This window comes from Barbus barbus (assembly GCF_936440315.1).
Source record: "Barbus barbus genome assembly, chromosome: 15".
Taxonomy (NCBI): Eukaryota; Metazoa; Chordata; class Actinopteri; order Cypriniformes; family Cyprinidae; genus Barbus; species Barbus barbus.
The window spans coordinates 9,549,105-9,566,761 of NC_136743.1; the positions used below are offsets into that span (position 1 = coordinate 9,549,105).

The following is a 17,657-nucleotide window of genomic DNA, read 5'->3' on the forward strand; positions in this document are numbered from 1 at the left end:
GTCGTTCTCAGGAGGCTCGTCCCACTTGAGAAGGAATTGTTACAATAAAATATGTATGCACTATAGATGAAGAAGAAGAATTGTGAAAAGATGTCTTTTTACCAAGGCATACTAATTGCAAGCAATCAATTTCACCTAATAATAAAAACATTGCATGGTATGGCATGGCATGAAATATAAAATTATATTTTTTTTAATGAGATGGTAGTATGTGTTATGGTATGGTATTTTATGGTAAAAAAAAAAAACTACAATGAACTTGAATAAAATAAATGAATTAACATGATCTTGCCATCTGATACCATCAATGTATTTTGTTTTACTTTGTTTTTTGCAAGTGATGGTTGTCTATGGTATATTTTATGTAAATCCTATGGTATTTATTGTAAGGGTAGCTAATCCTAATATACATTTACATTTGAATTGTGAAATTCGCTGAAGGTTCAGGATGTAAGAACAAGGCTAACACAGGGGCTGATTATTGATGTTAGACTGTGTCTTTTAATTCCTAGGTGTCAGTCTTCACGTCACTTTGAGTTTTGCAGTAGCCTTGGAAACAATTTCTTCTAGAGACTACATTGTAGTCACACACAGTGCAGTTCCGTCCACACAATCACAGATAAAGTTGACACACAATCTGTTGATGCCACAATAACTCGGAGACCACTAGAAAGGACATTGTCTTGCCACTGAATCTGTTCACTGGTCCTTTCTTGGCAGTGCTTCTATCAGGCCATCCCGGCTCTTTTAGGGATTTGGAAAATGACCACAAAAAAAGCGTCGGAACTCTGACCCTGAGACAGCTGATATCACTTAAACCCCGCAGGTCTTGGGAGCAACAACGACATGCCGTTACGCTGTGTGCTCAAGCCTGCTGCTGCGGACAGATAAGCCTAACTTTCTCTCGCCATTCCATTCTCTCTCAATCTCTTTTTTCATTATTTTCTTTTTTCCTCTTCTTCTTTTTAAGCAGATCTGATTCTCCACTCGAAATCTCTCTCCTCCATCAGAGCTGAAATAACAATTTACCCTCCGCAGTCTCGGTTCCTGTTGAGACTTGGCGTTTAAATTTCCCCTTTCTATTAGCCCCATGATGCCTTATCCAAATTAAATGTGTAGCACAATAGGGCAGGACGGCGGCAACATAATGTGTGGGCAGCACATACAGATACGAGTTCTGCGATCATTTTCAATGACAAAATGAGATGAGTTGTAACACAAATGGGAAAGAACATTACATAATAACAATCATCACAATGAATGCACACAAAAAATAAAAACATTCACTGGTTAAAGAAAAAAAGTAAAATTCCACTTAGTGCTTGGGAGTCATGGGTAAACCCATTTTCCACTCCGTCTGCTGCTGCAAATGCATTTTCCAGATTCAATTGGAGAAAGGGCAAAAGGGTCAATCCATACAGCATAGGAAGTGCGGGCAATGCGGATGTATATGTACAGGGTAATGATGGATGGAAACCGTGAACTAATTTCCATCATGTCTCTAGATGACAGCTTGAAAACCGCAGCATCTCCTCACGCTCCGCCAGCACAGAGGTCTGTAATCACGCGGCGAGCTCCGCAGAGCCTAAACTCTTTGGAGTTCCCCTTTGAAAGTGTTGAAGGAAGTATTACATCGGGCCGACAGATGTGCCATGTTTTTAATACCACCTCACATCAGCTCTGGGAGTGTAAAGAAGGGAGTTCTGGGTAAGCCAATTTGAGACTAATGAAGGAAATCATCCATGTAATATTTGTACTGCTTACTGCAGAAATTCATTTGTAGTGGGGTGGTTTACAAGGAGCATGAGTGGTAAACTCCAGAGACCTGGATGACCTCCATCTTGTAAACCAATTCATTTTCCTGTTTCATATTTGGAAGGAGCGCAAATTAGATGTGTTGTATGGGACCCAGCCAGAGACAGATCGGAGATCATAATGGTTGAGTCATGCAACAGCTGACGGCAGTTCCCTGCTGTTTCGGAGATGTTATTTGGCATATCGAGGCAACGAAAACAAAACTTTAAGTAGAAGTACAGAAAAGTCATCAGGTCAAAAATCAAGATTGATTACACTTCCATTATTATTTGTGTAAACGCGCTGTCAGGGCTAATCACAATCTTAATTAAGAGCTCAAATTGGCTTTTTAATATTTCATGACAGAACTGCTGGCAACTTCTAAATCTTCACCTTTGAGCAGTTCGGATCAATATCCACAGTGATCACATGTGAAAACAGACAAATCCAGCCAAGCATCTGTTCAAACATTATCTACTCACAATATACAGTACATTTGAAAGCTTTGCTCATCAGCTTCAAGGTCAAACGAGACTAGCACAATGCTCAACATCAAGAAACGCAGGACAATTTTGGCACGCAGAAATTTAATTGCTGAAGGTTGCCAGGTCGCTGCGCTGTTGGTTGCTAGCAGGTGTTCATGCTTGATGCAGTATCCAGGAGGTAAATGTGAGCTTCACTGTTGGCACTCCCATTGCTAGTCCCAGCATTGTACTGCATTTCTACACACTTTCTTAAAATTAAACTGTTAATCTTCCTCTACATGGTCAATGCCTCGCATGACAATTCTCAAAGCTCTCATAATGAATATATTCCACTCACTTTCTTGATTCAAATCATTGTCAGTGCATACAGAAGATGATAGAAATTTTCTTCTAAACTGAACATTTTTGATCAGGCTCCTAAGTGTAGGTTCAGCAATTTCACTTTAATGACAATGAATAGGCTCTTTTCATTGCCATTTAAGTTAAATAACTGAACATAAACATAGGAGCCAGATAAAAATGGCATTACTGTCACGGTTTATGGGTTCACTGAATCATTCTCGCTGTGTGTGTGTGTGTGTGTGTGTGTGTGCAGGCGTGTCTGTAATTGCTGCTGACGGGCTGATCAGTGCCAGCTGTTGCTGATCAGCTCTGCTATTTAAGACCTATTTTCTGTCCTGTGTTGTCAGATCGTTCGGTGCTCCCGCTGTGTTCCTGGACTGGTTGTGTTCGAGTTCCCTGTTCCCTCTCTTCATCTTTGGTTACGAGAAAATGGAGGATTCTTTATTCTCCTGGGAGATACATAGCTGCCAATTGCGTCCCTGCGCTGCCAAGAGTGACTGTGATTCTGCACAGGGTTCATTTGACTCTTGCTATATGTCTTGCTTGGACTCTCACAAATAAATTGTTATATTCCACATTCGCTACTGAATCCTCTTTTGTGATTGTGACAATTACATTATTGAGTCTTCTGTGTCACATGATCCTTCAGAAATCATTTCTTATTATTATCAGTGTGGAGAAAATAAATTGTGAAAACCGTGATGCCTTTTTCAGGATAAATTAAATATATATTTGTAATATAATATTTATTATAAATAATAAATTTCAAATATTTAGTAATTATACTTTCATTTACATCTCTATGATCCATTTCTTTTAGGATATTAAAAAAATCTACTTAAATCAATGATTCATAACTATTGATTTATTTACTTTATATTTCAAATAGTCATATAATAATCTACAGAAAAACAGTCAATATTGCAAAACAAACTCCTTCAGAATGATACAACAGCACTCAGCAGTTTTGTGTCAAGGTCCTTATCACTTTGTGTGGGTTTATTTGGTAATAACAGAGTGACTCAATATTATCCCATCTATATCAGTTCTCCACTAAACGATGTTAAAAAAAAATTATGGGAAACTCTCATTCTGTGACTAAAACCTCATGTTTAGGCACAACTAGATCCATTTTCAAGCGTACAGAAGCACTTGTACTTTCCCAACATACTGTCATTTGTCATTACTTAGCTTTCATTTAAAATATTTTCATTTAGTTTTAGCGTGAGCTGATATGGGTTGGGGTTGATTAAAACCCTGTTCACACAAACCATCACCAGGGAAAGCCTTGATTCATCCGACCCTTCGGAGATACACTTGGCCAGCCCCATGTTCCCTTTCTTTAATTACTCTCTGGATTACATTCTTTGCTAATGACTTTCTTTCTCCCACCCCCACCCCTTTCATTCTCTGTCCTGTCTTTCTATTAAACTCACACACAGACATACATGCTCGCTCAATAATGCCAGCCATGCAGTGGGTGGATGAGGTCTTGTTGAGAGCCACTCTTCCCTCCTTCACTCCTCTCCATCGCCGTCCGCCTCTCATCTCTCTCCAAGCCCTAAGTGTGCATATATCTGTGTCTAGATGGGGTAATGGTCCTATTAAGTGTGTGAAGAGAGCCCGAGGATGGACCAGTGCACATCAAATCATTAGTCATTTTTAGTGCTGGCATATCCATGTAGTTTAACATTGATTTATGGCACATGAGCTGCTTTGATCGAAATCCATTGACACACACACACACACACACACGTTGGTTTTTGTGGTTTATGGGGACTCTCCATAGGCATAATGGTTTTTATACTGAACAAACTGTGTGCTAATTGCCCTACACCAACCCTACACCTAAACTTAGCCCTCACAGGAGACTTTGTGCATTTTTAGATTTTCAAAAAAACACCATTTAGTATGTTTTTTAAGCCTTTTGAATTACGGGGACATAGGCAGTGTCCTCATAAACCACCTTCATATTGTAATACCCCTGTCATTACCCATGTCATTATACAAATTTGTGTCCTCATAAACCACAAACACACACACACACACACACACAGTGTGTGTACTGTTTTTACAGCTTTTTGGCAAATAAATGCAGTGGTGAGTATATGTGGTGAGTATATGAGACTTCTTTCAAAAACATAAAAAATATTGCAGACTCCAAACTTTTGACTGTAGTGTATAGCTAATTACTTCAGCATGCTTTATTCAGTGGCCCCAAAAAATACTTTTGCACAACTAAATCACATTAAGTCACATTTCAGAATTCATTGCATTAGATAAAAAGTCCAACAAACCGAGCGGCATCTGCAAACAAATGAGAAAGCTCAGTTTTTCAATCAATTTTAACCTACAGGTAATTTGGTACATTTTAACCAATATATGTAGTTCCTTTCATGTTCACACACGAAAAACTGTGCTTGTGCTATTTTTATTCCACAGTAATGCAACTTTAAGACATTTATTCAGTTTTAATTGTGACTTAAATATCCAAACACATTTTGGGCCCTGTATCTCTGGCCGTAAACCTTGATTCTAAAGAAAAGGACATAGCGAAAATGCCTTTGTCACATTTACTGTTCAGTCCAATTCATACAGTATACTGTAAGCTCCAGCAAAGGTCATGTCAGAGAGCGCATATGGCTGAACATTTGGGAGGAGTGCTTGCATTTGACATTCAGAGGGAGAAAAGTAGCCAATGAAATGGCCTGGCAAAATGAATCTTTGACAAGAAATGTCTTGGTGTAAAGTATTGGTCTAATGTTTACGACACACTACGAATCCCAAAGGTGTCATTTCTAAAGCAACACTGGAGGATTCAGTGCACTCCTAAAGGCTTTTTTCATTACGATAAAAGAATACCTTATTGCATTCTTGGCGATAGCAAAGTCATCTGTTTGACCCTTTGGCTAATAACCCTTTGGCTCGCTGTGGTCATTTTTTACTCCTGCCTTAATAATCAAGAGAACAAAACACAGAGTGATATGAAGAAAATTCAGAATGATTTTCCCGAAGCTTTGGGAATGAAGGCATTTAATTATCTTAATTGATCTCAAAGTTCCTCCATTATAATTCACATAGCAAACTGTGCTTTCGAAAACAAGTAAAACAACCCTTTGTTGCTCAGCCTCTAGATCACTGAAAGCTCAGAGAGGCACTGAATGGATAATACAGATTCCTTGGGATTTCTGCAAGGTTCTTAGGAAATACAATGTCTAATTGCCAATGCTGCCCTTGCTTTCATTATAGCTTATAGAGGGGTCACAGAATCAATCAGACCTGGTTCTCCCCAACCAAGGACAAGTTTCACACTCATTGATTATGTTAAGTTATATAGGATCGAATCTTTACTTAGTGCTGGTTTGGTGCTTGTCTAGTTGGTGAAGCAGACTGTGACATTTAAAAAGCCTGGTGGGAATGCATTAATGCTCATCAGCGTTCATGCAATGATCCAATTTGATTCATTTGGAATGATTCATAATTACTTCCAAACATATGCTCACATAAATGTAACTGGAGAGACAATTTGCAGTATTATTATTGAAATATTGACAAAATTATACGTCCTCTAAAAATTGCACAGGGAAATAATGTACAAATAACACTGATTAAATTAAGATACTATGTCTGCAATACTACCAAAAACTGAAGTAGACTGTTACACATGCATAATAAAATTGTACAGAATTGTACAAATGTGACAGAAAATTCATTGAACCAATAATACTACTAATAACAATTACTTATAAATTCTGAATAATAATAATGAACATCTTTGAAGATGATTTTATAGAAGAATTAATAACATTTAAATTAAGCAGGGTCATTTAGTTATACATTATATTTAATACATACATTGCATAAATGGACATACACAATTATGAATAATATAGAATTCCAAATTCAGAAGCTTGATGCAGTTCTATAATCAAAAGAACACAAAGGAAGACTTTCTGAAAAGGGACACTGGTGTCCAAAAGGACAGAATTTTCCATTTTCTGAGAGCTATCCATAAAATGCCCAGTTCCCAGCAATTCAGTCAACAGTAAAGTGTGGTGCACATAAAGTCAATGTGACACTGATCTCTCATCCCTCAGAAAGCAAGAGAAAGTGAGAGAGGTGTTGAGACTGCGAGTTTGAAAGAAGTAGAGTGTATCAGCAAAAGAAGTACTGTACACCCCGAGTCCAGAGTGCTTATCACATTGATTTACAGTGTGTGAAGAACAGAATGGAGGCAGGAGAGCAAAGACTATAAATAGAGCTGTTGGCCTTCCCTTGGGCATTCAGGTTTGTTTGCTTCTCCACCTCCCACTCCAGATGACCTGAGTTCTCTGCATTTATTTATTCAATAAGTAAAGCCCCAGCCCATGTGGACTGAACCCCACCTTTCATTCTCTGCTTTGCCAGCCACATGTGAACCTCCTAGCATGCAGTTGACTGGCATTCCTCCTGGCAGCCCACGGTCACAGGTTAAAGCACTCTGGGGTTGGTGGAACGGCAGTTGACACTCACACTGGGACTCGGGTTTTCAGGCGAATTAAAGGCTAATTTAAATGTTTCATGTGCTAGTTGTAGTGTGTTTGAGTATTCAGTCTTGGGGTGAAACTATTATACTGCTCTGCTAAAGTACTACACTGATATATATCAGCAAAAGCTGTCATAAAAATATTGTTATGCTAGCTTGTTATACTTATGTTAGCAGTTAAAATGTGCTTACAGAGCATTTAAATTTGAGGTTGGCAAGATTTTTTTATAAGATCTCTCGTGTTCACTATTTATTTGACCAAAAATACAGTAAAAAAAAAAACTGTAATTTTGTGAAAGATTATTAAATTTAGATGAACTGTTTCCTATTTTAATGTATTTTTTTAAATGTAATTTATTCCTGTCATAGCAAAGCTGCATTTTCAGCAGCCATTACTCCAGTCTTTAGTGTCACATGATCCTCCAGATATCAATCCAATATGCTGATTTGGTGCTCAAGTAACATTTCTTTATATTATCAATGTTGAACACTTTCATACTGCTTAATATTTTGGTGAAAACCATGGTATATTTGTTTCAGGATTCTCTGATGAATAGACATTTCAAAAGAACAGTATTTATTGGACACAGAAATGTTTTATAAAAATCTAAAAGGCTTTATTGACATTTTCTATCAACTGAATTCATCCTTGCGGAATAAAATTATTAGTTAAAAAAAGAAATCTTACTGACCACAAACTTTTGAATGTGTAGGCCTAAATAAAATACACAAACACATACATCTGAGATTTAGATATAAGGTAAGTAGAAATACTGTCTGCTTTGTTTCTTTTTTGTCTCAGTTTCTTAGAAACAACAAAAGAAAGTCTGAAGTCTTTTTTTAAACAGACATTATTGAAGAAAAATTAAATAACTCAACAGGCCTGAAACACTCACAGGCTTAAAAAGTAAGTTAAATAATTTTAGAATTTAGCGTTTAACTCCCACAGGTGATAAAACTTTGCTGTTTGCGCATCCCTACACTACCTCGCACTGAACTGGGTTGAGAACGAGGCATAAATAGGACTTTATTGACCCCTAAGGGGAAATAATCATGTTGGGTAAAGCATCATTTACTTAAACGTAATGACTGGTTGGGAATTCCCCTCCTTATTTTCCAAAGTAATTGGAAATGGGATGCTAGCCGATTTGCGCCATTATTAACTGTATTAAGGCTGAACGTAAGCCTCGCATGCAGAATATGCTGACTTTACAATATCATTCTAGTCCAGATGTTTACGCTAAATGCTTGTCTTAACACAGCCCTATGATAAATGTCTCCTTGCAGTATCAATTAATCTCTTTGAAAAAAATGTTAAGACTAAACTCAAAAAAGCTGCTTAGAGATGCACATAAACAGTTAAGCTGTGCAATGGAAGTCAAATTCTGAGTGTAAAAACAGCAAAACCCCATTTGAACAATAATCACAAACATGTTCTGCTTTAGTGACTCATGTTTACCTTTGTGTCTTTATTTTGGAGTGGGCGAGTCTATTCAAAACAGTTACATTGTCCATTCTCGCTTCCCTAGACAGTATCTTTCCCAGTGACAACACACTGACAATCTGTTCCACTCGAAAGATCAAACAGCCATCGGTGTGTGTGCCAAGAGTTGCGAGAGTCCTGCCAGCCAATAAAACAAGTCTATTCCAACCAGTCAACCTCATCTTAGCCAAAACACAACTGTCTCTTCATGCCCTGTGCACTCTGCTAAAACCCATGGAAAACATTTGGGATTTAATCCATTTCTATGCATGTGTTTTTTTTTATTCAGTTATTAAAAAACATGGACATGGATGTTCTTTAACTACTGGCCACTAAATTGATCCAAGTTTTGGAGATCAGACAGTGGACATCCTACACAAACATTGTACGTTTAATATGTCCACCAGCTTTTCATCGTAATAATAAAGGCTATAGACATCATATTCTAATTTACTCTTTTAAAAGACAATCATATTTTATTTTAGAACATCCAGATTTGTGCTTATTGACACTTATTAACCTTCAGATATGGATCATGACACTTTACTAGTAGCCAGTATCATTTCAAAACCTTCTTTCTCTCATTGTTTCAAAAACGTATGTCTTATGAGGAAAAAAAAAAAGTAGATCATTTAAGGAATATCTATTTGGGTGAATACAGTACAATGGCATAAGTCACTTTAACACTGTGTTCTAACTAGACATGACGTGTTAAGATTCCAGAAACAAGCAATTTGTGTGCACACCTATAAGATGCAACAAAATAAATCACACATTACAGCCGAACAGAAAAGCATGTGGGTGGGTTTGATGAAAAGTAAATATAACTTTACAACAGTAAAATCATAGTGGCTGCCACAATTTTACTGTTAAAGTTGCTTAAATATATAGGGATAAAGTAATATTAAAATTCTGGCCATCACCGATAACCCAATAATTATTTACTATACATGTTATGACCAATAAAAGGCTTTTAAAAATGCTGTGGTATTTTGTCTAAATAATTAAATATCTATAAAAATAACTATTATCTGCAAGTATCTGATATGGTATGAATATATTGTGCATTACTTTTCAAAAATTTGTGTACACTTAGAAAATGAAAATGAGCAGTTAAAGTTAGAATACATTTCACCAACAGATGTCCATTCATTCTGTGCTCTACAGAAGAAAGTAAGTCAGGTTTGGAAGGACATGTAAATGATGACAGAATTTTCCTTCTTGATAAAACCATCCCTTTTAATTCCTTGATTAGAAGCTCATATTTGGAGCTCTATCAAGTTTGGAAATTATATAGAGTTGCCAGTGAGCATCATGGGAGATTCTGAAGGTTCAGAACATGTTGAGAATCACAGATTTGGTCACATGTTAGTGAATGATTTCCAACTGTCCACTATCCATTTTCAAACCTCGAACTAGCAACTTCTGATAGCTTTCCCATATCTGTACAGAAACCATCCTTTCCCAAGAGCAATGGAACAAACTCAGATTTTCCGTTCAGCTGAACCTCATTCAAATGGTGCCACTGCTTCAAAGCTGACCTCCTTCTGAGCTCAGACTCACCATCATCCCTGATCTTTGATACTAAATTAATAATGCTCTACTTTCACGCTATTAATTACAATTGTATTTGCACATGGCTTGCTTTGTGCAAGCTAATGCAACCCTCACAGGTGTAATTTGTGTTTTGTATCTAGTCGCGGAGCGAGATATCGCCATCTAGCCCTCTTACGGTTCCAGTGGTACAGTATGGCACCAAATCAGAGATGCAAACTTGCTAAAACATGGTTTAAAGGGGACCTATTATGCAAGAATCACTGAGGACACTGTGGTTAAGATTCATTGTCTAAGGAAATGTCCTGGAAAAAAAACGATGAAGTCCCAAATACGTGTAGGGATCAATACCAACGCTTCGTGAGTGAACGTCAGCTCCAGACATAGTAAGTATCACGCGTTTGTTTTCCAAATTGCCCTTCTGAAAGAGCTTCTTGGCACTCTGTAAGGTTAATGATGCTAAAGCTACTATCGTATCTGCCTGTTTTCACTGGTGCTGCCCATGAATGATCGTGAATAGGAATGTGGTAGTTAAAAGTTGCATATGAAAGCAATGTGAGTCAATCGCTTCAGTTTGTTGAGCTCATAATCACGAGTGGGACTCATAAAGTTTGTGATAGCATGCCATGCACCATGTTGTTATTTTTATCGCACTGTGCTCCCTCTCTGTGTAATTCACAAAAGCGAGTTTATTATGCACAGTATCAGATGGCTGACTTTTAAACAGAGTATGTTTTCTGTAAAGATAACAGGCTTGTACTAATAGTGAAATGTTTATTTGCAAAGGCTAGCACTGCTAATGCCAGAGCTTGAGCTCATGAAGCTCCGCCCTCTTCTCCAGGAGCACCAGCTCATTTGCATTAAAGCAACATACTCAAATACAGCGCGATTTGGCTTATACCCTAAAAGTGGCAATTTAAACAAGCTATAAAAAATGATCTGTCATGTATTTTGAGCAAAAACTTCACATACACACACTGGGGATATCAGAGACTTATTTTAGATCTTGTAAAAAGGAGCATAATAGGTCCCCTTTAAAAACCACCAAACATATTATCTCATAGCATATGCATGTAAGAGCTCTCCCTCTCCCACAGTTCTGGATGTAAATTATTTTTGGTCTACGTTTTAGTGCAAACATATGTACAACTAACAAAGCTACAGTCACCACAGCAGCATGATTTCGAAATTAAAGACGCTTAAATACCCACGATAAATTAATTCAAAGCGAACACTTCAAAAAGGTGGCCTTCCATTTGGTTTGCACTTTTGGTTTGGAAATCACTCTCAACTGCCAGCTGAACTACCCAGGCCTTTCATTTGTGAAATATTGAACAGCTATGATCCATTCAAACATTATAAAAAAAAGCATATTATAAATTATAAAAGCCATATAATTCAGATCATTCACATTAAAAATAAAATAAAATAAAACACTGTCATTAATTTACTCAAAGGTTTTTGAACAAAGTTGCTCACCAAGTATTCGCGGAGTTCATTTTTGTGAAGTGCTCCGGCTTAAGACAGAGATGGCAGAAAGCGCATCCTGTTTGTTTTCTTTTTAAAATTACAAAAGCATAACATTTTGTTAATATTGTGAGTGCACATATATAAAAGTAGACCCTTTGCAGTTTTGAATGATGTATTACTCTCACCTTCATGAGCAAAAATTATGGCGTATTTCCACTGTTATTAAAAAAAAAATGCAAGTGATTGCGCTGACGCCTTCATGTCCTGCAAAGTGCATCTTAGCTACCACCATCCACCATCCGCACAAATGCTTGGAAATGCGTTTAATAGCACACATTTATCTAGGCTAAATGTTTAAATTAATATTGTGAAATGCATGGTGTTTTATGTCTATAGATTTTATTTTAGGCAAGTCATGTTGATTTGAGAAGGATAAATTGATCAAACATAGCCTATGCTCATCTCACTGTCTGCCGCTGGCCGTTTGGTTGTAAAAAACTAAAACATATTATATTAGAATATCGTGAAAAAGTTTTTTTCTTGTAACTTATTACAAAAAGTGAAACTTTCATATTTTAGATTCATTACATGTAAAGTAAAACATTTCAAAAGTTTTTTTGTTTTAATTTTGATGATTAGAGCTTACAGCTCATGAAAATCAAAAATCAGTATCTCAAAATATTGGAATATTTACATTTGAGTTTCAATTAATGACCATCTCTACAGTATAAATTCCGGGTATCTCTTGTTCTTTGAAACCACAATAATGGGGAAGATTGCTGACTTGGCAATGATCCAGAAGACGAACATTGACGCCCTCCACAAAGAGGGTAAGTCACAGAGGGTCATTACTGAAAGGTGTGGCTGTTTACAGAGTGCTGTATCAAAGCATATTAAATGCAAAGTTGACTGGAAGGAAGAATTTGGGTAGGAAAAGTTGCACGAGCACACGGATGACCGCAAGCTTGAGAATACTGTCAAGTAAAGCTGATTCAAACGATTGATGGCTAATTTCGATGGTACTTGTGACTTGTGACAATAAAGGGCTACTACTACTACTACTACTACTACTACTACAAACACTTGGGAGAGCTTCACAAGGAGTGGACTAAAGCTGGAGTCAGAGCATCAAGAGTCATCACGCTCAGACGTCTTCAGGAAAAGGGCTAGACAACGTCAGAAGCATCTTACCTGGGCTGTGGAGAAAAAGAACTGGAATGTTGCTCAGAGTCCAAAGTCCTCTTTTCAGATGAAAGTACATTTTGCCTTTCATTTGGAAATCAAGGTCCCAGAGTCTGGAGGAAGAGTGGAGAGGCACAGAATCCATGTAGCTTGAAGTCCAGTGTAAAGTTTCCACAGTCAGTGATGATTTGGGCTGCCATGTCATCTGCTGCTGTTGGTCCACTGTGTTTTCTGAAGTCCACAGTCAACGCAGGCATCTACCAGGAAATTGTAGAGCACTTCATGCTTCCTTCTGCTGACAAGCTTTATGGAGATGTTGATTTCATTTTCCAGCAGGACTTGGCACCTGCCCACACTGCCAAAAGGTACCAAAAGCTGGTTTAATGACCATGGTGTTACTGTGCTTGATTGGCCAGCAAACTCGCCTGACCTGAACCCGTTAGAGAATCTATGGGATATTATCAAGAGGAAGATGAGAGACACCAGACCCAACAATGCAGATGACCTGAAGGCCGCTATCAAAGCAACCAAAATTTCAAGAAATAAAAGGCTTGAAATATTTCACTCTATATGTAATGAATCTATATAATATATGGGTTTCACTTTCTGAAATGAGTGACAAAAAATATTGACCTTTATCACGATATTCAATTTTTTTTTAGATGTACCTGTAAATCAGACAGCAGATACCACCTTAGAGATCAGCTACTCATCCCTCTCTGTATCTCCCCCCTTTATCTCTCTCTCTTCAATTTTCACATGTACACACTCAGAAAACCCTTGAGCAATGAAAGTCTGGGACTACAACACTGGACCGCTGCCAATGGTTTATTTCTCTTGATGAGGTGGAAATGGCCCCTGATTAAACCGTTATTTCCATCGTGCCAGGGTCCGCACTTAATAGAACAATTCAAAGCGCTGTAGCAATTAAAATGAAACAATAGCCGTGGAGCCATTTTTCATGATGGATTTTGCTGTCTAATTATGGCCTACGGTTGTTGGTCTTACAACACCCAACACACACATCGTTCTCTCCATTTTACAGCGTCTTGTAAAGTATCATTGTTTCACCCATCAGAGGTCATAAATGCAAGGTCAACTGACACAAAGCTTTGAGTCCCTTAATGAACTGGATTGTGTTATGAATATTAAATCACACACAAATCACCGTTTATGAGCAGGTAGGAGTTAATTACAAAATTATGATTTCTAAAGCAGTGGTCAAATTAGACTTTTTCACGACTTGCAAAACATCACATTTGGTAACCTCTGACCTGTAATTTGCATAACAAGATGATAGTAGATAATAAATAGTTAATCTATTAAAAAAATTAAGCTCTGGAATGGGACATCACATATTGTTGCTCATATTATACGTAATGAGGTTCAAAATAAATGTTATATGCTTACAGTCTAGTGTGACCTCCACTTAAGAATTACATAAAGATCATCGTTTAAGAAGCAAATAAACACCAATAAAGAAGAATTTAATTGGTGTCCAAATTCCAAAATACTTTAAGAAAAAAAAAAAAAAAAAAAAAAATCTATCTATCTAATAATAATTAAGTTAGAGTATATACAGACATAGTAACTTCAAAAATAAATAAATAATAAATAAATAAATAATAAGAAGAAGAATGAGCATTTAAGTTACTAGAATGTTTAACTGTTTTTAAAATAACTATTTTGTGATTCATACGGTTATGGTACACCCTTACCTCTATTAAAAGTCTATTAAAAGTGATTAATTTGATTTTACATTTGAAACACCCAGTGCTGAATGGCTGTATATTTTAAATTGGCCTGTTATTAAGAATTTAACAGAGGATGAAGTTCTTAGCTGGAAGCAGATGGTAGCCCAGTGTCCCACAGGAAGAGAAGAGCCTCACCTAAGAGACATACTGGCAACAGCGTGACCACTGTTTCCGTTTCCACTTAGCAAATCTGCCCACAACAAAACCCTGACAGTTACAAAATCATTAACAACATAATTTCTCCTCCGTTCCCAGTCGGGCTGATATACAGCCCGTGAGAAATAAGTCACCACCACTGGGTAGAATTTTGACACAATTACAGAAAATGAAGAGGAAGTTACATTCATTAAACAACCAGATGTCCTGGTGATGGGATAACATTTGTTTTTTCAGTGCAATGGTCCACAATTACAGTCCATCTAAATAAACGGATGATTAATTAGAGAATGTGTGAACACGTTGGCAGTGTATTACAATAGTTTTGATCCAGGCTCTACAAATGTACAGCATAATTATTGAATGACCAAAAAAATAACACTCCACTAGTAATGTGCACGCCAATGCTATTCAATCCAGAATGTCAAGGCCTAATCTGCACCTTGTTTAATTGCACAATTAATTTGTTATGTTAAGAGGACTTTGTGTTTATTGCAACACAAAAGGAGAATTATTATGTTCCTGTGCATATTAATCACTGCTTTTGTTCCTGTATTAAACATGCAGCAAAATGTTACACAAGTTCTCAGTGTATAAATTGAGATTGCAAGTCCCCACCATCCCTCTCGTGTAATCTGGCAAGTGGTACAAGTTAGAAAAGTGTATCACCATGTAGACTGCCCGCTTCCTGTTTGACTACAGATAACCATTTCATTGTGTGGGGCTGGTAAAGGGCACCTAAAGGTCACCAGTGACTCTTGTAATCAACAGCATCCTTCCCATGCAATGTTGAGCAAGGAACCATGGGGGAATTATCAAGACACGTCAAAATGGCAGCATATTAATGACGGAGATAAATGGAAAAACGAAGACAGGTCTGTGTTCTTTCTCTTTCTTGGCATTGGTGCTGTGATTTTCTTTTGTCTCTCTTATCTAGTTTTCCCCAGCAAATAATTTTTAATGTCAAGTCCTGGGGGAGCTGCGTAGGAATATTGCCTTTTTCCTCTACCTTCTCATCTCTGCTCTTCAGAGGGAGGAAGACACTGAATGGTCAACACTCCCTGTGAGAGAGCAGGGTGAGACCTTTTTTCAGGCCATTAAAATATATTATTTGCATTAATGTAATTGGGGGAGGGGGTCGATTGACAGCAATATAGTATGTGTGTGTGTATATATATATATATATATATATATATGGTAATTACATTGTGATATATATAGTACATAAGTGATATATGTGTGTGTGTGTGTGTGTGTGTGTGTGTGTGTGTGTGTGTGTGTGTGTATGTATGTATGTATGTATGTATGTATGTATGTATGTATGTATGTATATACAGGTCCTTTTCAAAAAATTCGCATATTGTGATAAAGTTCATTATTTTCTGTAATGTACTGATAAACATTAAACTTTCATATATTTTAGATTCATTACAACACAACTGAAGTAGTTCAAGCCTTTTATTGTTTTAATATTGATGATTTTGGCATACAGCTCATGAAAACCCAAAATTCCTATCTCAATAAATTAGCATATCATGAAAAGGTTCTCTAAACGAGCTATTAACCTAATCATCTGAATCAACTAATTAACTCTAAACACCTGCAAAAGATTCCTGAGGCTTTTAAAAACTCCCAGCCTGGTTCATTACTCAAAACCGCAATCATGGGTAAGACTGCCGACCTGACTGCTGTCCAGAAGGCCATCATTGACACCCTCAAGCAAGAGGGTAAGACACAGAAAGAAATTTCTGAACGAATAGGCTGTTCCCAGAGTGCTGTATCAAGGCACCTCAGTGGGAAGTCTGTGGGAAGGAAAAAGTGTGGCAGAAAACGCAGCACAACGAGAAGAGGTGACCGGACCCTGAGGAAGATTGTGGAGAAGGACCGATTCCAGACCTTGGGGGACCTGCGGAAGCAGTGGACTGAGTCTGGAGTAGAAACATCCAGAGCCACCGTGTACAGGCGTGTGCAGGAAATGGGCTACAGGTGCCGCATTCCCCAGGTCAAGCCACTTTTGAACCAGAAACAGCGGAAGAAGCGCCTGACCTGGGCTACAGAGAAGCAGCACTGGACTGTTGCTCAGTGGTCCAAAGTACTTTTTTCGGATGAAAGCAAATTTTGCATGTCATTCGGAAATCAAGGTGCCAGAGTCTGGAGGAAGACTGGGGAGAGGGAAATGCAAAAATGCCTGAAGTCCAGTGTCAAGTACCCACAGCCAGTGATGGTCTGGGGTGCCATGTCAGCTGCTGGTGTTGGTCCACTATGTTTTATCAAGGGCAGGGTCAATGCAGCTAGCTATCAGGAGATTTTGGAGCACTTCATGCTTCCATCTGCTGAAAAGCTTTATGGAGATGAAGATTTCATTTTTCAGCACGACCTGGCACCTGCTCACAGTGCCAAAACCACTGGTAAATGGTTTACTGACCATGGTATTACTGTGCTCAATTGGCCTGCCAACTCTCCTGACCTGAACCCCATAGAGAATCTGTGGGATATTGTGAAGAGAAAGTTGAGAGACGCAAGACCCAACACTCTGGATGAGCTTAAGGCCGCTATCGAAGCATCCTGGGCCTCCATAACACCTCAGCAGTGCCACAGGCTGATTGCCTCCATGCCACGCCGCATTGAAGCAGTCATTTCTGCAAAAGGATTCCCGACCAAGTACAGGTCCTTCTCAAAAAATTAGCATATTGTGATAAAGTTCATTATTTTCTGTAATGTACTGATAAACATTAGACTTTCATATATTTTAGATTCATTACAACACAACTGAAGTAGTTCAAGCCTTTTATTGTTTTAATATTGATGATTTTGGCATACAGCTCATGAAAACCCAAAATTCCTATCTCAAAAAATTTGCATATTTCATCCGACCAATAAAAGAATGGCCATTAAGTTCATTTATGCACTCA

The 17,657-nt window shown here is 37.8% G+C and overlaps 1 protein-coding gene across 1 annotated transcript in view; it reads right to left on the bottom strand.

The window, feature by feature from the left end:
- The window catches only part of LOC306880786 (calsyntenin-2-like), a 222,906-nt gene that overhangs the window by 67,627 nt on the left and 137,622 nt on the right, over positions 1-17,657 (bottom strand). The gene's annotated exons all lie outside the window — the stretch shown is intronic.